A 23,283-nucleotide genomic window follows, 5' to 3' on the forward strand; every position below is an offset into this window, starting at 1 on the left:
GTATTTGAAAGTAAGATGTGAGTATGGATATATAACAAAAATGCTTACTTTAATAAAGAACTAATCTCTGCTGCTCTGGACTGTCACTATGTTATTTTTGTTTTTTTTCACTGGTGTTTTACTATACTTTGGGGCCAACTTACAAAAGAGTGAGCGGACATGATGCAATGTAGCGTATCATTTCCGCCACACATGGATAAATACCAACAGCATACGCTGTCAGCATTTATCATTGCACAAGCAGTTCACCAGAACTGCTTGTGCAATGCCGCCCCCTGCAGATTTGAGGCCAATCAGCCACTAGCAGGGGGTGTCAATCAACCCGATCGTATAGGATCGGGCGGATTAAAGACCGCAGCCTCAGAGCCTGATGACTGGCGCGGAAACAGGGGCATCAAGCTCCATTCGGAGCTTGATAATTCGGCCCCTTTGGGTTCACTTACAGTATGCCTTGATATCATGGATGTGTAAATTTTATTTCAAATATGTAAAGATTTGCTTACATAAGCAAAAACAATTATGTGAAAACTTGGGACATCCTAAAACATTTAGGGGGGTAGTTATCAAGCCATCTACTTTTCTGCCTTCGCCGGCCCAATACGCCCGCCTAAGCTCGCCTACCTTTGCCACCGCGGACCTTGAATACGTTCGCCTAAGTTATCAAATAAAGCTGTCAAAAAGCCGCGGGGCGATGAGCAGCGGACTGTGAGAGTTATCACTCATCCGATCTCGCTGCTCTTCGGCTTTTTCGCCAGCTTTATTGCTAGCCTGTCACTAAGCACTCACACTAAACTACACTGTTCTATCCCTATACCGGCGCCCCCGGAGCCTCCCGCAACTCAATAAAGTAACTAACCCCTAAACCGCCGCTCCTAGACCCTGCCGCAACTCTTATAAATGTATTAACCCCTAAACCGCCGCTCCTAGACCCTGCCGCAACTCTTATAAATGTATTAACCCCTAAACCGCCGCTCCCGGACACCGCTGCCACCTACAGTATACCTAGTAACCCCTATCCTGCCCCCCCTATACCGTCGCCCTCTATAATAAAATTATTAACCCCTATCCTGCTGATCCCTCACCTCTCTGCAACTAAATAAATAGTTTAACCCCTAAACCGCCGCTCCCTGAACCCGCCGCAACCTATATTAAATTTATCAACCCCTATCCTGCCCCCGCTACACCGTCGCCACCTATAATAAATTTATTAACCCCTATCCTGCCCCCCACTACACCGCCGCCACTGTAATAAAATTATTAACCCCTGAACCTAAATCTAACCCTAACCCTAACGCCCCCCTAACTTAAATATTAATTAAATAAATCTAAATAATATTTCTATTATTAACTAAATTAATCCTATTTAATACTAAATACCTTTAAAATAAACCCTAATATAGCTACAATATAAATAATAATTATATTATAGCTATCTTAGGATTTATTTTTATTTTACAGGCAACTTTCAATTTATTTTAACTAGGTACAATAGCTATTAAATAGTTATTAACTATTTAATAGCTTACCTAGCTAAAATAAACTGAAATTTACCTGTAAAATAAATCCTAACCTAAGTTACAATTACACCTAACACTACACTATACTTTAATAAATTATTCCTATTTAAAACTAAATACTTACCTGTAAAATAAACCCTAAGATAGCTACAATATAAATAATAATTATATTGTAGCTATCTTAGGATTTATATTTATTTTACAGGTAACTTTGTATTTATTTTAGCTAGTTAGAATAGTTATTAAATAGTTATTAACTATTTAATAACTACCTAGCTAAAAGAAATACAAAATTACCTGTAAAATAAATCCTAACCTAAGTTACAATTAAACCTAATACGACACTATCATTAAATTAATTAAATAAACTACCTACAAATAACTACAATTAAATACAATTACATAAACTAACTAAAAGTACAAAAAATAAAAAAAGCTAAGTTACAAAAAATAAAAAAATAAGTTACAAACATGTTAAAAATATTACAACAATTTTAAGCTACTTACACCTAATCTAAGCCCCCTAATAAAATAACAAACCCCCCCAAAATAAAAAAAATGCCCTACCCTATTCTAAATTAAATAAAGTTCAAAGCTCTTTTACCTTACCAGCCCTTAAAAGGGCCATTTGTGGGGGCATGCCCCAAAAAGTTCAGCTCTTTTGCCTGTAAAAGAAAAATACAACCCCCCCCCAACATTAAAACCCACCACCCACATACCCCTAATCTAACCCAAACCCCCCTTACAAAAACCTAACACTAATCCCCTGAAGATCATCCTACCTTGAGTTGTCTTCACTCAGCCGAGCAGCGATGGAACCGAAGTGGACATCCGGAGCGGAAGAAGTTAATCCTCCAAGCGGCGCTGAAGAAATCTTCCATCCGATGAAGTCATCATCCAGGCGGCGCTGAAGAAGTCTTCGATCCGGGCGATGTCATCTTCCAAGAGGCGCTGAAGAGGTCTTCTATCCGGGCGATGTCATCTTCCAAGCCGGGTCTTGAATCTTCCTCCCGCCGACGTGGAACATCCTTCTTCACCGACGGACTACGACGAATGAAGGCACCTTTAAGGGACGTCATCCAAGATGGCGTCCCCTCAATTCCGATTGGCTGATAGGATTCTATCAGCCAATCGGAATTAAGGTAGGAAAAATCTGATTGGCTGATGGAATCAGCCAATCAGATTCAAGTTCAATCCGATTGGCTGATCCAATCAGCCAATCAGATTGAGCTTGCATTCTATTGGCTGTTCCGATCAGGGTTTATTTTAAAGGTAAGTATTTAGTTTTAAATAGGATTAATTTAGTTAATAATAGAAATATTATTTAGATTTATTTAATTAATATTTAAGTTAGGGGGGCGTTAGGGTTAGTGTTAGACTTAGGTTTAGGGGTTAATAATTTTATTACAGTGGCAGCGGCGTAGTGGGGGGCAGGATAGGGGTTAATAAATTTATTATAGGTGGCGACGGTGTAGGGGGGGGGCAGATTAGGGGTTAATAAGTTTAATATAGGTTGCGGCGGGTTCAGGGAGCGGCAGTTTAGGGGTTAATACATTTATTATAGTTGCGGTGGGCTCCGGGAGCGGCGGTTTAGGGGGTAATAACTTTATTTATTTGCGGCGGTGTAGGGGTCAGATTAGGGGTGTTTAGACTCGGGGTACATGTTAGGGTGTTAGGTGCAGACAGCTCCCATAGAAATCAATGGGATGTCTGTCAGCAGCGAACTTGTACTTTCGCTATGGTCAGACTCCCATTGATTCCTATGGGATCCGCCGCCTCCAGGGGTGGCGGTTTGAAAACCAGATACGCTGGGCCGTAAAAGTGCCGAGCGTACCTGCTAGTCATTTGATAACTAGCAAAAGTAGTGAGATTGTGCCGCACTTGTGTGCGGAACATCTGGAGTGACGTAAGAATCGATCTGTGTCGGACTGAGCCCGGCGGATCGAAGTTTACGTCACAAAATTCTACTTTTGCCGGTCTCGAGCCTTTGATAACTAAGGCGAATCAGCCTCGCCACCAATACGCTGCGGAATTCCAGCGTATTTGAGGTTGACGGCTTGATAACTACCCCCCTTAATGTGAAAATGGCTTAATGTAGCTTAATGAGTAAAAAAGTGGCCAAATGTTAATCAATTGCTGCATAATTTTGCACAACCCAAGATTTCCACTATCCAAGCCTATCCTAGAATTTTCATGGATTTTGGTTTTCCACAAGGCAAATGAATGACATTAAGCTTGTTTTTTGGGGAGCTTAATGTGGCTTAACGTGCAAAATTGAACTTAGATGTTAACCAATTTCCCCCAAACTTCCCACCATACATTAATCTATCTATTCAAACATATTCTGATAATTTCAAGACATTTGATAAAATATACCAAAAGTTATTCACATTTAACTATTTTTTTACAATCCTAAAACATTTAATGTGAGCAGCTTAATGTAAAAAGAGCTTAATGTACCAACATTCACCTAAACATCGATCAATTGCCTTGAAACTTGGCACAAACTCAGTCTGTCACTTTCCAAACCTATCCTAGATGTTTCATGGTATTTGGTTTCCCACAAGGCAAATGAGTGACATTAAGCTTGATTTTTGGGGAGCTTAATGTGGCTTAACGTACAAATTAAACTTAGATCTTAACCAATTTCCCCCAAATTTCTCACAATATATTAATCTATCTATTCATACATAGTCTGAAAATTCCAGGAAATTTGATAAAACATACCAAAAGTTATTCGAAATTAACAATTTTTTTACAATCCTAAAACATTTAATGTGAGCAGCTTAATGTAAAAAGAGCTTAATGTACCAAAATTCACCAAAACCTCAATCAATTGCCTTGAAACTTGGCACAAACTCAGTTTTTCACTTTCCAAACCTATCCTAGAAGTTTCATGGATTTTGGTGTCCCACAAGGCACATGTTTTTTGGGGAGCTTAATGTGGCTTAATGAGTAAAAAAGTGGCCAAATGTTAATCAATTGCTGCATAATTTTGCACAACCCAAGATTTCCACTATCCAAGCCTATCCTAGAAGTTTCATGGTATTTGGTGTCCCACGAGGCAAATGAGTGGCATTAAGCTTGTTTTTTGGGGAGCTTAATATGGCTTAACATACAAAATTGAACTTAGATGTTAACCAATTTCCCTCAAACTTCCCATAATACATTAATCTATCTGTTTAAACATATTCTGAAAATGTAAGGACATTTGATAAAACATAACAAAAGTTATTTACATTTAAATATGTTTTTAACAATCCTAAAACATTTCGGGGCCCATTTATTAAGCTCTGTATGGAGCTTGAGGGCCCATGTTTCTGTCGAGCCTTTAGGCGTGCCAGAAACACCAGTTACGAAGCAGCGGTCTAAAGACCCCTGCTCAATAACCTGTCCGCCTGCTCTGAGGAAGCGGACACACATCGCCGCATTTCAACCCAATCAAATACGATCAGGTTGATTGACAGCCATCTGCTAGCGGCCGCAAATCTGCAGGGGGCAGCGTTGCACCAGCAGTTCATAAGAGCTGCAGGTGCAATGCTGAATGTGGAGAGCGTATTGCTCAATGTGAATGGCTTAACGCAAAAAAGAGCTTAATGTACCAAAATTTGCCTAAACATCAATCAATTGCCTTGAAACTTGGCACAAACTCAGTTTTTCACTTTCAAAACCTATCCAAGAAGTTTCATGGTATTTGGTTTCCCACAAGGCAAATAAGTGATATTAAGTTTGTTTTTTGGGGAGCTTAATGTGGCTTAACGTACAAAATTGAACTTAAATGTTGACCAATTTCCCCCAAACTGCTCACAATGCATTAATCTATCTATTCAAATATATTCTGAAAAATTTAGGACATTTGATAAAACATACCAAAAGGTATTTACATTAAACTATTTTTTACAATCCTAAAACATTTAGGGGCCAATTTATCAAAGCTTCAACTGATAATACGATGGAATCCACTAGAATCTCACGTCATATCTGATGCAAATGGAATCTGCCGTGATTATCAAAGTGTCAAGATCGTCAAATGTTGAAATGTGTGACATAATATACCCTCCCGCGATCTCAATCTGACGCAGATCGATGCTTGCATCATCCCAGATGTTTCGAATACACATTTGACTCTATATGACCCTTTTTCCAATTTACCAAACATTTAACAGGTACACTTGCGTCTATTCCAGCGCAGCATACCGATCGTTCAAACCGCTACCCTTGAGGCCGCGGATGCCATAGAAATCAATTGGAGTCTGATAACACAGGAAGGTTATGCTCGATTTCTGCAAGACGATAAAGCATATTAGATAATAAAAGTAAATTATAAACTTTATTAAAATTCTATACTCTTTCTAAATCAAACAATATTATTGCTCCAAATTTGGTGCAAAGTAATGCTTCAATTTTGATGCACTAGTAGATATAGGGATAAAAATGAAATACATTACTACTTATGGATTATTTTACATCTTTGTCTATTATTACAAAGCAAGAGGACAATATTATTGCTCCAAACTTGGTGCACTAGTAGATATAGAGATAAAAATTAAATAAATACATAACATAATATAGCTAACTTCCTTTTTTATTTTTTTATTTTTTTTGGATAAATCTATATACACCATGTTTAAGGCATGTAATACAAGTCCCACTCACCACTTCGCACCAAATTTGATGCAACACATTTTGCACCAAATATGACGCAATACTCCTAGACAACCCACACATTTTTTTTCCACCACTTTTGATAGGGATATGCATAATCACGTGATTTATGACATCAGCTAATCAAATTTAAATATACATTGTATAGTATCACTAACGAATAAAATTGCTCGATACTTGTGTCATTGATCACCCATCAGAACTTGCAAGTGCTATCTGTTACATTGTGTATTATACTTTGAAAGTATGTATATGTGTAATTAGTATTAAAGATAAACATTGATGCTGACATTAGGACACACAATGTAATATTTTAGACAATGATTTTAAAATTTGAATGATGTTTGATTCAATATAATCTTAAACTGATAGCTCAAAGGGATAGCCCACCTAACATTAAACTGTCATGATTCAGATACAGCAGAAATTAAAATCACCTCTTTACTGTCATGCTATTTTTAGTGTATTTCTTCCTTCTCTTGAATTTCATTTTCATTAAGAAATGTCATCTTATATGCCAGACGATTTTATAACACCTGTGTAGGGGTGGTTTTTAAAACTAGATTGCAATCCAGAGGGGTTACACAGGTACAGAGAGAAAACTGGCCCAGCTCTTAAAATATCCATTGATTGTAAATAAATACATATGATACCCTGATGACATGTTATATTCACAATTATTCCTGCTCAGAATAATAATACATTTACACTATATACATATATTGGTATAAATAAACACAGAGACATAAAAGACAACATTGCTTAGAACAAAAAAAGGAATTTAGGGACATGTAAATATGTTTGCAAAAGATTTCTGACATAACACACACACTGACACATATATAGTCTCCCTATGTGTGATGCGGGAATCCAGACATGGACCCGTTGCTCAGTGTGCCTAGAGGGATATGTCTGCACCTCACTGACGAGGCCCACAATAGGCCGAAACGTATGTCTGGGGTTTTGCTGTATCTCTCGTTCAGAGAGGGATTGCCTGGTATTTCAGGGCTGAGCTGTACTGTGAAGTCAGGATCAGACTGATATGCTTCAGGAAAGTTCTTCTCTGTGAAAGGCACATGTTGGGCAAAAAGAGGCTGCTTCTTGGGTGGTAACTAGCCATAGAACAAGCTATTATGCTATTGTTCGTTCTCAGGTTGAGCGCTTCTCTCAGGAAAAACCTGAATAACTGCAACATCGATGACTGTTAGTTAACAACAGTCCGATGCTCATCGCACCATACTTGACGCACGTGTTTTTGACGTGTTTTTTTATAAATAAGAGCATTGTATGTGGATCCGCGGCAGCGATGTCTGCCGAGCATATTGACGCCTGCGAACGCACCGAGATTGATGCTTTGATAAATAAGCCCCCATATGTTTTACGATTGTAAAAAAACTGTTAAATGTAAATAACTTTTGGTATGTTTTATCAAATGTCCTGAAAATTTTAGAATATGTTTGAATAGATAGATTAATGTATTTTGGGACGTTTGGGGGAAATTGGTTAACATCTAAGTTAAATTTTGTACGTTAAGCCACATTAAGCTCCCCAAAAAGCAAGCTTAATGTCACTCATTTGCCTTGTGGGACACCAAAATCCATGAAACTTCTAGGATAGGTTTGGAAAATGAAAAACTGAGTTTGTGCCAAGTTTCAAGGCAATTGATTGAAGTTTTGGTGAATTTTGGTACATTAAGCTCTTTTTACATTAAGCTGCTCACATTAAATGTTTCAGGATTGTAAAAAAATTGTTAAATGTGAATAACTTTTGGTATGTTTTATCAAATTTCCTGAAATTTTCAGAATATGTTTGAATAGATAGATTAATATATTGTGAGAAGTTTGGGGGAAATTGGTTAAGATCTAAGTTCAATTTTGTACGTTAAGCCACATTAAGCTCCCCAAAAAACAAGCTTAATGTCACTCATTTGCCTTGTGGGAAACCAAATACAATGAAACTTCTAGGATAGGTTTGGAAAGTGACAAACTGAGTTTGTGCCAAGTTTCAAGGAAATTAATCGATGTTTAGGTGAGTTTTGGTACATTAAGCTCTTTTTACATTAAGCTGCTCACATTAAATGTTTTAGGATTGTAAAAAAATAGTTAAATGTGAATAACTTTTGGTATGTTTTATCAAATGTTCTGACATTTTCAGAATATGTTTGAATCAATAGATTAATGTATTGTGGTAAGTTTGGTGGAAATTGGTTAACATCTAAGTTCAATTTTGTACGTTAAGCCACATTAAGCTCCCAAAAAACAAGCTTAAAGGGACACTAAACCCAAAAATTTTCTTTTGTGATTCAGAAAGAGAATTCAATTTTAAACAACTTTACAATTTACTTCTATTATCTAATATGCTTTATTTTTTAGATATCCTTTGTTAAAGAAATAGCAATGCACATGGGTAAGCCAATAACACGAGGCATCTATGTGCAGGCACCAATCAGCAGCTACTGAGCCTATCTAGATATGCTATTAAGCAAAGAATATCAAGAGAATGAAGCAAAATAGATAATAGAAGTAAATTAGAAAGTTGTTTAAAATGGCATGCTCTATTCTCTATGCTCAGGTTCCGGAGGAGGAGCACAGGTGTGAGGTCATGTGAGACACCTGTCCTGACTTACCTCTCTGCAAGCTTGCTGGCGGGAACTCTGCGCTTCAGGCCCCTGACCTTGGGCGGCTTGCAAGGCTGTGATACATCGCTACTGGAACCCAATAGTGCCACTCTAATGCACTTACATGACTTTAGCTTGGATTCAAGTCATTTTACAGATATATACATAATAATATCTACCTTTTCAAACCTGATTGCAAAAGGAATAGACTTTTTTTCTGCTGTGTGCATATTGCTATTGCACTAATCACCTTATATACCACACCTGCATAGGTATTCTGTGAGGAAAGCCTTGCCTATTCTGGATGCTGCAGGCTTTTTTTTTGCTTGCTGGAGCGAGTGGAAGATAGTATCCCAGTTTGAATGCTGGGGGTCTGCGGCATGGTTTGTTGCCCGGCTGGGGTCCTGTTACCTGATCGTGAGAAGGAGGTTGCTTGCCGGTTGGACTGCTTCCAAATTGAACAGGTGCCCAACGTGTGCAGAGAATTACAGCTTCTATGGTGAGGAAGCGCAGCAGCCCTGAGAGCGCAGCCCTTTACTGGTCCAGACGCTCCCCTCCCACCGGTGCTGCGTGAGGGGCCTGGACCATTCTCACACGCTGTGCTGTTTGTCTTGATCTGGGCTGCGGCTCTCCTTGTCCTATCCACTGCTGAGGTTGCTCTGCTGGGTACGGCAATTCGGGATCCTCGTACCTGCCTGTTTGTTTTGCGCTCCCCCTCCCACCGGTGCTGCGCGAGGGGGGGGGGTTGCCTCCCCAGGCAAGACTTTCTGGAGTGGGTAAAGTACATTCTCATTATATGACATACGCCTGAGTTCTACCTTTTTTTTTTTTTTTTTCTTTTTTCTTTCCCTTTGAACGCAGTGTTAATCAACATAACTGTGTTGTACAATAACTTAACTCTCTCTCATAAACTTAGTTCGTATTGATTCCTTCACCATAAACCTAAATTGGAATTTTATTCTCTGCTGCCCACACACAAAGTTTGTTAACTAGAGATGGACTTTAAGAAGGCACTGGGCTAAAAGCAAGACAGAGAAAAGGGGTGGAAGGAAGAAAAGGAAGAAAATTGAGAGAAAAGAGTGAAATCTGAAAAAAATCTAAGGACACAGAACTTTGGTTATTAAGAGTCACAAATAGTCAAAATCTGTGCTTTGATTATATAGTTCATATCTTCCTTATAAAAGTATACAAGCACATATTTTTTTTTTATTAAGTAACAGAATTCAGGGCAATTTAGGTATTTGTTTTCAGGCCTTGCCAGGTGAAACAAAAATGTAAAGATTGTGATTGTTCTGATAAATGTAAAAACGGTTGTTAATTTCAGATAGTATTGTCAGACATATAGTACCTAAGAAAATAATTGATTAGGATCTGATGGGTATTTAGGAAGGAAGGGGGAGAAGAAAGGAAAGAGAAAGAAAAGGTTTTTTCTTTTCTAATTAGAGTTGAATGCAGAAATTGTTGTCTTTTTATATCTTACACTCTGTTAGGAAATAAGAAACATTGTGTTCTCCCATTACTAGCAATTAAGTAATTCTCTTCTACATATTCTTCATAAAATTAAGGAAACAGAATTTTGGATATTAAGAGCTACAACTATCTATTTATGTGATTTAAGTATATAGTTCATATCTCCTATATAGAAGTATATAAGCATATATCTTATATTAAGTAGCAGAACCCAAAACGCTTCTCACTGACTGAGAGGGCAGTTTTTAAGTATAAAAACTACTAGGGGGGGAAAAAAAATCAGCTTACTCTATTTTGTCTGAAATAAATATAATAGTCTACTTTGGTAATTTTGGATATAATAACTGAATTTGTCTTTTTTTTTTTTTTTTTTTTTTAATAATTTTTATTGAGGTTTTTGTCAAAATAAACATTTGGTAATTGCCAATATACAATAAAAAGAGAAAACAGAGGAGTATTACAAAGTAAGCTGCAAACAAATGACAAATAGGAGAACCAAATAGTTGAAAGACAATTACTTTCTCATATTATACAGTATTGGAGAGGGCCACTCATGGACCCCAAATGGAAAACCTCATTTTTTGTTTTCTAGGTTAATATAATGTCAAGCTCCCTTACTGATAAATGGATTTTTAATTAAACATTGGAACACCTCCATAAAATTAACAAACAGCTGTGTTAAAATAGCATGCGTAGGTGACACATATTAGTAATCAGTCCTGCTGATCTAGGCAGGGCATATGAACGCATACCTATTATGCTATGAAGGTTTAGGTACTAAGGGAGCAATTAAGAGCTGTGATTCAGATGCGGTATAGACGATACAAAACCGCCTTGTTAGTTCCCCTAGAGAAGGGGATACATTATTGTGGGGGGGAGGGGGGGGGAGGTGGCGTATTACATATTTTCAGAATTGTCTCACCGTTGAGGAGTATTAAAACAGAATAAAATGCACCATAGAACTATCCTCGTTATATAAAATATGAATAGGAAGAGTTTAAACTCGCAATAATAAGCGATGCGAATACCATATAAAGAAATGAGATACATTATACCTGCTAATAATGAAATAGCTATACTTAAAACTATGCAACAGAGCATATTAAGAAATGTAATGGAAGAGGAGGAGTTAAATTGAAATGAGCAAAATCAGGGATAAGGATTCCTTTTCTGTCTGACATTAGCAAGTAGGACCAGTCATAATAAGTATATACATTGGTAGGCCAGGTTTGGTAGATACCCCATTATCTACAGGAAGTACTGTCCCTGAAGTAACATGAGGGAGACTACAGAGCACATCATAGGCCAAGGGCTGACAGACGATATGAAGGGCATTATAGTGAACGTAGGGAATACGGCTGTTCCACAAGCCTACAGCAGTTATGCACTGCCATCCAGGCACGGGCCCTATGCCCAGACAACAGACACCACTCTTATGTGTATAAGTAAGTTATTCCCAATAATTGCCCACTCGCTCTCCCCAACCAGGTTAAATGATATATTTAATGTCCTTTGTGCTAACTGTGTAATGAAACAATTGAAATCTGGGTGGTCCCTATATCTATGCAAGGATGATAACTGTTACTAAGGGGACTATGAATAATCAGCGATTGATCATGACAACAGAGGTGGCAAAACAGTAGTTTTTTACATATACTATGTGAAGTGGGGCTAGTTATAAATTTTGCAAGGCATGTAGTAACAAATTGTAGGCATCCGAAATAGTCAACATTCATTCACAATTATAGATGTAATATCGTTAACATTAGACTTAATAAACATAATAAAGGCCAACCTTACACATCATAGAATGAATAGCAGATAGAGCGCTGTTAAGAAAGCATTTAAATGTAGAATAGCTAGTTCATATCTAACAGAAACTTGCATATATAGCAGTAGTAGAGATTAAGATCCAGCAGGTAGATTAAAATAGCACACAGTTTACTAGATAAACCACAGTCTGATAAGAAGGATGCGTGCTATTAGACTCAAAAAATACCAAACAAGGTAGCAGCCTTATCTCTTGTAGGTTGGCTATAGTGTATATATAGGAGATAAGCAGTAATGTGGCATAAATCTACAATATATGGAAACGTTTTAACACTTATCATATCATAGAGCAGCTGTAGGTAGAATAATGGGAGCAAAACTATAATCTTAGTATACAGTGAAGAGCTAAAACACCGCTAATGTGCTATAGAATGTATTGTGTTGCAAAACTATATCCAAGGCTATTCTATGGGGAATGCAATATATAAACAATGCCAGCATCTCACACAACAGTCTAGTTAGCATATGTAAAATATAGTTTAGCAAGTCAACGGGAAACTAAAATATTGAAGATGCCTATTTCAATCTGCACACAAAAGGAGCGACCTTAGAGTATTAACTTAAATAGTGTGATACAGCCTACCATGTAACTAATGAATATGTACAGGGCCAAACAGTAACAAGGGGGTAACCATATTAATAAAACCAGCAACCATGAAAATCGTAATAACATTTTGTAGACATAACCTTACAATGTGCAAAAGGTTGCATGTCCGTGTCTTGAGTCCTCAATAAACAAGTGCTTTAGGTCTTAGTCCGACATGCATATTCATTATGTGCCTGGTGCACGCATAAATACAGACAATTCTCGGGCTATGTCTGAAACAGGGCTGAGTGCTGCAGAAGTCTCGAGGCGATCATTAAACATGTCCCCCAGGGTCCCACTGCAGTTTCAATGAGTGCCCAATGCGGTAACTACAATGGTAGCTGTGGCGCTGCACTGTGGGAAGTACATCTCGGACAAACAGCCAGAAGCAGCCCGAGTGTAGAGCATGGCCACCTCCCAGTGTTTTCACCGGATCAAGAGGACCCGGCATCTGAGCCTGTACGGGACATAGCGGGTAACTGAGTGAGCCGCACCAAGTCAAGGTAGCCGTGATACCGCCTCGCCGTTTAGGTTGCAGATCCCCGTCTGGCAGAAAACTCAGGTATTCTTGGGGAGCAGTTGCGGTGCGGTACTCTTGGGCCTCCTGAGCGCAGCGAGAAATAGTAGGTATGTCGGTAAGCTCCGATTCGTCTGAAGTGATGCCACAGACATTGAATTCTGATTGCAGATCAAAGATATCAGGGTGTGCTCTCAGAGTAAGTTGCGGAGCATGGAGGATGTTGTAGAGATCTGCAAGAATGCTTTGTTGGTAATCGTGCATGAATCGCTGTAGCTCCTGTGCCCATCTGTCCACGCTCTCCATTTTAACAACGCAGGGTAGGTCAATCAGCCTCGGTAGACAGCCGGAGTTAATCGTAGCAGGGTAGCTGGAATCCTCTAAAGAGGATGTAGGGTAGACTTGTTATCACAAAGAGTCAGCTTCTTGCTATCCATGATATAATAGGAAGGAAGCCTTCGTAGTATATTTGCAGGCCTAAGACACTGGCTACCTCGTGGTGAGGCAAATGAGCGAGATTAGTGCCGTGACATTGTCCTTTGCTCCACAACTTTACAGTGGTATTCCACAGGTGAAGTTCTACCGGGGTGATAGGTATTTCTTTAAAATATCTTGATTATATCACTTAGAAAAGATCCAAAACTTAAGAAAGTATGCAGGAGCTCTAGCTGTGCACGTCCTATCACCTTGGCGGTTGGCTCCGCCCCCCGAATTTAAGTCTTTTTACCTGACACACTTGTGGTGTGACCAATGATACGATAATCCCATCATAAAGGATCCCCCTAGAATACAAGTCTGAGGCGAACTAAAATACCAAAATTATATTTAACCCCCTAGAGAGTGTTTTTTATTGCTTGGTCTTTATTGCTTGGTCTTCGTTTTTTCTTTCTGCCTACCCCCACATTGATTCACGACCCCTCACCTGACTCTAAGGTAGTTCACGATTAATTAAATTACCCCACATCCTTCACTCACTCCTTTCCCTCACGGTCCTTCAACTTAAAGTAAAATTCTTTTCAATCACTTTTTTATTCACCCAGGGAATTTTGTTTTTTTCCCCCTTCACTTTATCAAGTCACCCGCCACCCATCACAATCCTTACGGTTACAACCATATGGATAAATTTTTACATCCTCACTCCAAAACGTCACTTTCCCCCATGGCGGCTAGACAGAGAGATAAGCGAAATAAAAGCACTCTTGATCCTTCTGCTGAGACACAGTCCTCTATCACCAGCACTCAAACATCAATAGAATCTATGGACATTCAATTCTTGGTTTCTAGAATATCTGAGGCCCTTGCGCCTAAATTCGAAATTTTGAAAAATGAGATCAAAGTAGATATAGCACAATTAGCATTAGAAGTTAAACAATTTGCTAGCAGGCTGACAGAAGCAGAGCAAAGGATATCCGATCTTGAAGATGCCATGATAGAAAATAATACTAGGTCTGAAGTCTCCTTTACTACTATATCTAAACTACAGCACAAAATCGAAGATCTTGAGAATCGCACACGTAGGAATAATTTAAGAATAATCGGGGTCCCTGAGGAGCAACAGTATGAGGATTTATTTAAATTACTTGCATCTACAATTCCCCAGCTTTTAAAGATCTCTGAGGGATTCCCCAAAACTTTTATAGAAAGAGTGCATAGGATAGGTTCTATCTCCCCTGGTAAAACAAATACAAAACCCAGACCAATTATTGCTAAATTTTTGAACTACCAGGACAAGGTTACATTTATGCAATCATTTCGTAAGCATCAACCTATATTTTTAGGGGACAATAAAATCCTCCTCTTTCAGGATTATTCACTAGAGACAGTCAAGAAGAGAAGGGAAATATCCCCAATATGCACAAAGTTTATTCAAAAGGGAACACGAGCAACTATCATATACCCCGCCAGACTTAAAATATACTCTGATAACCAGACATATTTTTTTGACTCAGCCGTAGAGGCTGGAAGGTTTTATGCTAAGGAGTTCCCTGCAGGTTAAGGAACTGTATAGCTAATAACAGGAAGGTAATTGACTAATGTTTGCTAAAACTAATCCAAAGATAAAGTCTTGCTTTATGGCATGGGCTCTCTGAAGTGTCAAAAATTCCCCCCCCCCTTTTTTTTTTTTTCTCTCTTTTTTCCTCTTCCTTCTCTCTCTTCCTCTCCCTCCTTTTCTTCGCTCTCATATCTCTCATATAGAGAATAGTCATGTCTGGGGAGTTTAAAATTACCTCATGGAATATTGGAGGTTTAACCTCTCCCATTAAAAGAAAAACAATACTATCATACTTAAAGAAAATTAATACCTCTGTTGCATTTTTGCAAGAAACGCACTTAAAAGCTGAAGAGATTCTCAAACTCAAGTCTTCATGGGTTGGAGGAGTTTTTTTCTCTACAGGTATTAATAGAAAGGGGGGAGTAGCTATCTTAATAGGTAAAAAGGTTAACTATGAAATAATTCAGGTAGATCCTGATCCTGAGGGGAGATTTATAATTGTTAAAGTTAAAATTAATAATATACTGTATACACTATGTAACTTATACGCCCCAAATGTTTTTGACCTGGTGTTTTGGGAAAATCTACAAGCCAAGCTCATGACATGTGTTGAGGGTTACTGTATTATGGGAGGGTATTTTAACATGGCTCCAAAATATCCGCTTGATAGGCTTAGAAAGGATCCTGTTCCAAAAAAGACAAAAAGGGACAAACTAGAGTCAAAACTCTTTTCTAGATTATTTATTAACCTGAAAGTTAGGGACGTGTGGAGGCTGCAAAACCCTGATTCTTGCAATTATACTTGCCTTTCAAAGGCACATAAATCACTTTCAAGGATAGATTTATTTCTATTAGATGAAAGGCTATGTAAAACACAAGTCCAAGCACATATATTACCTATTGTCATATTGGATCATGCCCCTATTTGTCTAGATTTTCGTGCGAATAATTTGGCACGAGGCCCTAGGCGATTTTTATTTCCCACTTTTCTCGTGAAAGACCTCAAATTTAAAAATTGGTTGGAAATTAAATTTAAAGACTATGCCCACTTTAATCATGATTTTGTCTCTCGCCCGATATTATTTTGGGAAACAGCCAAGGCAGTATTAAGGGGAGAAATATTAGCCTATAGTGTGAAAAGATCTAAAAAAATTAAGCAAAGAGAGGGAGAGTTAGTGCGGGCAGTCTCAAATGCTTACAATTTGCATTTACTTGAAAACTCTTCGCGAAGCTGGGACAAATATACTTTAGCTCTTCAAAATAGAGATTCTTTCTTACTTTATAAAACAACTCAAAAGGATACCAGGGTTCAATCTAAACTGTATCGATACGGCAATAAGACGGGGAAATTACTAGCAAACCTTCTAAAAATTGAGAAAGGCTCTCAATTGATAGATCTCATAAATACAGAAGCTCAGACTTTTAAAACCTCGGAGGAACTTTTACAAGTCTTTCATGATTATTATACTGATCTTTATTCATTACAAAGTTCGGACACATTAAAACGTGAGGAATTCTGGAACAGAATTTCTCCTCCCCCATTAGATCCAGAGGCATTGCAAGATTTATATGCCCCTATAACTGAGATAGAGGTGAATAAAGCTATCCAAAACCTTCCACACAATAAAGCACCAGGCCCAGATGCGTTACCTAATGAATTTTACCAAATTTTACACTCCCCTATCGTACCATATTTAACTTCTTTATTTAATGATATTTATATAGAGGGAAAAGAGCCAACAGCTAATTTCTCTGCATCTTGTACTTCTTTAATATTAAAAGCAGGTAAGGATCCAAGAAAAAAAGAATCCTACAGGCCTATTGCACTACTCAATACAGATTATAAAATTTTAACATCTATATTAGCATCTAGGCTACAAAACATTCTGCCTTCTATTATTCATCCTGATCAAGCAGGCTTCATACAGAATAGAAACTCAGCTGCCAAAATACGTGAACTTTTTCTTGTCATTGATTATTTCGAGTCACTCAGGACCCAGGAAGGGCCGGGGGGAGAGGACACCCCTGACAGGGCGGTAATATCTATAGACGCAGATAAAGCCTTCGACTCAATACATTATGACCATCTTTTGTTCACCCTAGATAAATTTGGTATAAGGGAAAACTTCGCTAGGTTTGTAAGTAATCTCTATCAAAATGCTTCTACGAAACTGGTGGTTAACGGTTATCTATCACAGGATATAAAATTACAGCGAGGTACCAGGCAGGGATGTCCTCTCTCCCCGCTTTTGTTTGATATATCTATTGAACCCCTTGCCATTGCAATAAGACAGCAACTTGATGGCATAAAGATAGGCAAGAAGGAGTTAAAAATCGCTTTATATGCGGATGATGTCCTTATTTTCATGACTAATATAAAAATAAATATTCCTAAGCTTGTCTGTATAATACAACAGTTTGGATCATTTTCAGGATACAAAGTTAACAACACAAAATCTGAATTGTTTTGGATTACTCATGTAGTAGATTCCCTGGCAAATATACCGTTCTCTATAGCTCAGACCTCTTTTCGTTATCTGGGCATTAATATCTCGTCTACTCCAGACACTTGGTATACTCTTAATATTACTCCTGTATTAAACAGGATTAAGGATACATTCAAAAATTGGCAAAATCTCCCTCTTTCTTTATCTGGACGAATAGCAGCTTATAAAATGATGATTCTGCCTAAACTCTTATATATTTTACAAAATATCCCTCTTTTCCTTAAGAAAAAAGATATTGATTATTTGAATTCCATTTTGAGACTCTTTATTTGGCAGAGTAGAAAACCCAGAATATCCCTTTCTAAATTATCGCTTCCTTTGAAATATGGTGGTCTTGCCTTGCCAGATATAGGGGCATATAATCAAGTTTTTTTGGCACGAACAGTCATTGACTGGATATTTTTGCAGAATTATGTAACAGATAACGATTTGGAGAAAAGTATAACACATCCCTTATACCCAGCGGCACTTATACATTGCGATACTAATGCGATACCGCCTGAAATAAAGAAATTAAAATCGATATATAACCCAATCCTTGCCTGGAAGAAAATTTGTAAGTTATTAGTAGTAGATCATCATATCTCTAGGTTTATCCCATTTCTGGGTAACCCCCAATTTCAAGCAGGACTTCAAACCAGAGTGTACCTAGAATGGGAAGCACTAGGATTTATTAATGTTCATCAGATCCTAGATTTTGAAAGACGATGCATTAAATCATTTGACTCTATTAGATCAGAATTTAAACTACCACATAAGAATTTTTTTGCTTATTTACAAGCAAGACACTTTGCTCTTAATCTTACACATGATCGTGGATGGGACTGGTCCCTGAAGGGTGTTGGCGATTGGCTTACCATTGCCAAAACTGGAAATTTATCAATTACTCCAGGATATTCAATTATGGTATCAGCAAAGGGCTTAAATAATTTGGAAAAAATACATAATAAATGGCCTATACAGATTAATCAAGCACTGGATCCCCGAATACCTTATCTATCAATCCAAGAGACTGCTCGTGTAACTCTCTCCTCCTCATGGAGGGAATCCCATCTTAAATTATTATACATGACGTATTTCACCCCAGAAAAGGGATCCAAATATAGGAATTGTAGTTTTGTCACTTGTCCAAAATGTTCCTTCCCTGCAGCAGACCTTCGGCACATGTTATGGGCTTGTCCAAAGATCAGGAATTTTTGGCTGAGGCTTCAATATTGGCTAAATAAGATACTAAATCCTATCGTAGTGACTTTTTCATTTAAAACTATAGTCTTTCTTTATCTTCACCCAGCGGGCAATTTAGGCATCAATCAAAAAATTATTAATATGACTATATTAGCCGGTAGGTATCTAATTTTCAGAAAATGGAAATTAAGAACTACTCCTAGCATAACTGAAATTAAGAATTATTTAAAGAAACAATACATTCTTGAACAAATCGATACCAATCAAGACAATGATCAAGAAATTAGGAGACTCTTCTCAAAATGTTCTCTCTTTATTAAGGATTTTACACCTAGTGAAATTGATTACCTGATATATCCCTTCAGAAATACAGAATTAGTTGAGCTCGGTATGTGGTGAACTCCGGAGGTGGGGGAGGAGAGGGAAATTTTTCTTTCTTTTCCCCTTTTTTTTTTTTTTTTTTTTTTGGTGTATGGTTGGGGGCCATACTGGCTATAGACAGGGAAAAAATATGAAAAACCCCAATTCAGTTACAGGAAATTAGGTGTTAATTGTATTGCTTCGTTATTAACTGTGATGTTATAATTTTAGGTTTATAAGCATTATTGTTAAAACTTTATTTATTGTTTTGAATGAAGCTGTAACTTTGAATTGGAATAAAATAAATATTTAAAAAAAAATGGCATGCTCTATCTAAATCACGAAAGAAAAAATGTGGGTTTAATGTCCCTTTAATGTCACTCATTTCCCTTGTGGAATTCCAAAATCCATGAAACTTCTAGGATAGGCTTGGATAGTGAAAATCTTGGGTTGTGCAAAATTATGCAGCAATTGATTAACATTTGCCCACTTTTTTACTCATTACGCCACATTAAGCTCCCCAAAAAACAAGCTTAATGTCACTCATTTGCCTTGTGGGACACCAAAATCCATGAAACTTCTAGGATAGGTTTGGAAAGTGAAAAACTGAGTTTGTGCTAAGTTTCAAGGCAATTGATTGAAGTTTTGGTGAATTTTGGTACATTAAGCACTTTTTACATTAAGCTGTTCACATTAAATGTTTTAGGATTGTAAAAAAATTGTTAAATGCGAATAACTTTTGGTATGTTATATCAAATTTCCTGACATTTTCAGAATATGTTTGAATATATAGATTAATATATTGTGAGAAGTTTGGGGAAAATTGGTTAAGATCTAAGTTCAATTTTGTACGTTAAGTCACATTAAGCTCCCCAAAAAACAAGCTTAATGTCACTCATTTGCCTTGTGGGAAACCAAATACCTTGAAACTTCTAGGATAGGTTTGGAAAGTGACAAACTGAGTTTGTGCCAAGTTTCAAGGCAATTGATCGATGTTTAGGTGAATTTTGGTACATTAAGCTCTTTTTCATTAAGCTGCTCACATTAAATGTTTTAGGATTGTAAAAAAATTGTTAAATGTGAATAACTTTTGGTATGTTTTATCAAATGTCCTGAAATTTTCAGAATATGTTTGAATCCATAGATTAATGTATTGTGGTAAGTTTGGTGGAAATTGGTTCACATCTAAGTTCAATTTTGTACGTTAAGCCACATTAAGCTCCCCAAAAAACAAGCTTAATGTCACTCATTTGCCTTGTGGAATTCCAAAATCCATGAAACTTCTAGGATAGGCTTGGATAGTTTAAATCTTGGGTTGTGCAAAATTATGCAGCAATTGATTAACATTTGGCCACTTTTTTACTCATTAAGCTACATTAAGCCATTTTCACATTAAATGTTTTAGGATGTCCCGAAAACTTGTGATAATAATTGTGATGAGAGCAGGATGTGATGTCACTAGGATGTGGGCAGGGCTTAGGTCCGGTGTCTGTGTCGCAGTTAGTTTAGTACAATCAACCTGACTAGATGTGTATTGTTATGCTCTGCAATAAAATAGAGTTGTACCATCGTTGCTGTGTCCTACATATGTCCTGCATCTCATGACATGGTGTCAGAAGTTCTGGACTGCGCTTCTGTTCCTGATCGATTGCATTGTCAAAGTTTACCCCACCTGAGCCTTTTGACTTCTCTCAGCCTGCAGCTTGGCCCACATGGCGTCAGCGGTTTCAGCGCTTCAGGATTGCTTCCAAACTGAACAAGGAGAGTGGTGAAGTACAAGTTAATTCTCTTTTATACTCTATGGGGAAAGATGTGGAGCCAGTGTTCAATGCTTTTATTTTCCAAGAAGGGGAAGAATTTAACTTTGATATAGTTATAGATAAACTCAGTGCCCACTTTATGCCCAAAAGAAATGTGATTCATGAGAGAGCTTGTTTTCACAAACGTAATCAGCGTGTGGGAGAATCTGTGGAGTCATTTGTGCGCAGCCTGTATGAATTAGCTGAATTCTGTGAGTTTGGTGTTGCTAAAGAAGAGCAAATCAGAGACAGAATAGTTATTGGAATTGCAGATGCTGAAGTCTCCCTGAAGCTGCAGTTAGAGCCTGATTTAACGTTAGACGGGGCTATTAGGATGGCCCGCCAGAGTGAACTGGTGAAAAAGCAAAGTGCTGATCTGAGGTCTGAGAGTATTGTGGATGAAGTGCAACAGTCTAGAAAAACTGCTAGTGAAAGGCACAGTGTGAGCGGTAGATCTAAAGTACTGGAAAGGCCTAGAAGTGGATGGGCGCAACATGGCCGATGCACACGGTGCTACCGGGCTCATGATCAGAGTGCTATATGCCCGGCCAGAGATAGAAGATGCAGAAAATGCAACAGAATAGGCCATTTTGAAGTGGTGTGTAAAACTGAATACATTAAGGAGATGCAGGTGGACAGTGACCAGGAGGGTCAGGAAGTGTCTTTTGTGGGGTCTGTTGTGGAACGGACAAGCTCAGAGGAAGATTGGAAAGTTACTTTTACTGTAATGGGAGCCAAAGTTGATTTTAAGATTGACACAGGAGCAGATATCACTGTAATGTCTTTTGCTGAATTTATGAAACTGCCTCGACAGCCCCAGCTGGCGAAGGTTACTACAAATGTCCATAGTCCTGGTGGCCGCATTGATTGTGTGGGGAAATTTCTTGCCAGCTGTGAGTACAAGCAAAGGAAGTTTACCATGTGGGTGCATGTGATCCGAGGTCAGTGTGTTAACAGTTTATTGAGCAGAAAAGCAGCCTGTGACTTGGGCCTCGTGGCCAGAGTGAATGAGATTTCCAAAGATATGTTTGGCGAGTTGGGCCTACTGAACTGCAAACCTGTCCGTATAGCACTTAAAAGTGACGCAGTCCCATACAGTATTTCTACCCCTCGTAGAATCCCGTTCCCGCTCATGCCCCAAGTGGAGAAAGAGCTTATGCGCATGAAGTCTATGGGGGTTATTGAAGAGGTTGTTGAAGCGACTGATTGGTGTGCCCCCATTGTTCCAGTTGCAAAGAAAAACGGAAAGGTGCGCATCTGTGTGGACCTGAAAAGGTTGAATGAAGCAGTGAAGAGAGAGAGATTTGTGCTGCCGACATTAGAAGATATAGCGCCAAAGTTGGCTGGGGCGAAGTTCTTTTCCACATTAGACGCTTCTAGCGGCTTTTGGCAGATCCCCCTGGATCCAAAGTGCCGCAAACTGACTACCTTTATCACACCGGTAGGTCGGTTCTGCTTCTGCAGACTCCCCTTTGGGATATCCTCCGCTCCGGAAATCTTTCAAAGGGAAATGAGTTCTCTCCTGAGTGACCACGTGGGCACATCGGTCGTCATGGACGACATTCTAGTGTATGGGTCTACAGTGGAGGAGCATGATCAGCGTTTAAGTTGTGTGCTACAGGCTGAAGCTGAATAAAGAAAAATGTAATGTTAGGAAAACTGAATTATGCTACTTTGGGCATATCATCAACGGGGATGGCATCAAGCCAGACCCCGAGAAAATTCGTGCTATTGAGCAGATGAAAAGCCCTTCGGATGTACATGAGCTGAGACAGATATTGGGCCTTGTAAACTACGTGGGCAAGTTTCTTCCAGATTTATCAACAGTTTTGCACCCTGTCACAGAGTTGCTTAAGAAAGACGTTGCCTGGGTCTGGGGACCTTCACAAGAAAAAGCTTTTCTGCATGCCAAGTCCCTGCTGGGGTCTGCCCCAGTGCTGGGGCTCTATGACCCTTCAAAAAAGACTGTGGTTAGTGCCGATGCAAGCAGTTATGGGTTGGGGGCTGCACTCCTGCAGCTGAATGACAACAAACTACAGCCTATCGCCTACTGTTCCCGCACACTGACGGCTGCGGAGTCAAAATACGCCCAAATTGAGAAAGAGTGCCTGGCTGCAGTTTGGGCCTGTGAGCGCTTTCAGCGTTATCTAGTGGGTTTGGAGAAATTTAGTCTGGAAACTGACCACAAACTGCTAGTCCCTCTAATCAATTCTTATGACATTGACAAAACACCTTTG

The sequence above is a fragment of the Bombina bombina genome, chromosome 6 (assembly GCF_027579735.1).
Source record: "Bombina bombina isolate aBomBom1 chromosome 6, aBomBom1.pri, whole genome shotgun sequence".
Classification (NCBI taxonomy): domain Eukaryota; kingdom Metazoa; phylum Chordata; class Amphibia; order Anura; family Bombinatoridae; genus Bombina; species Bombina bombina.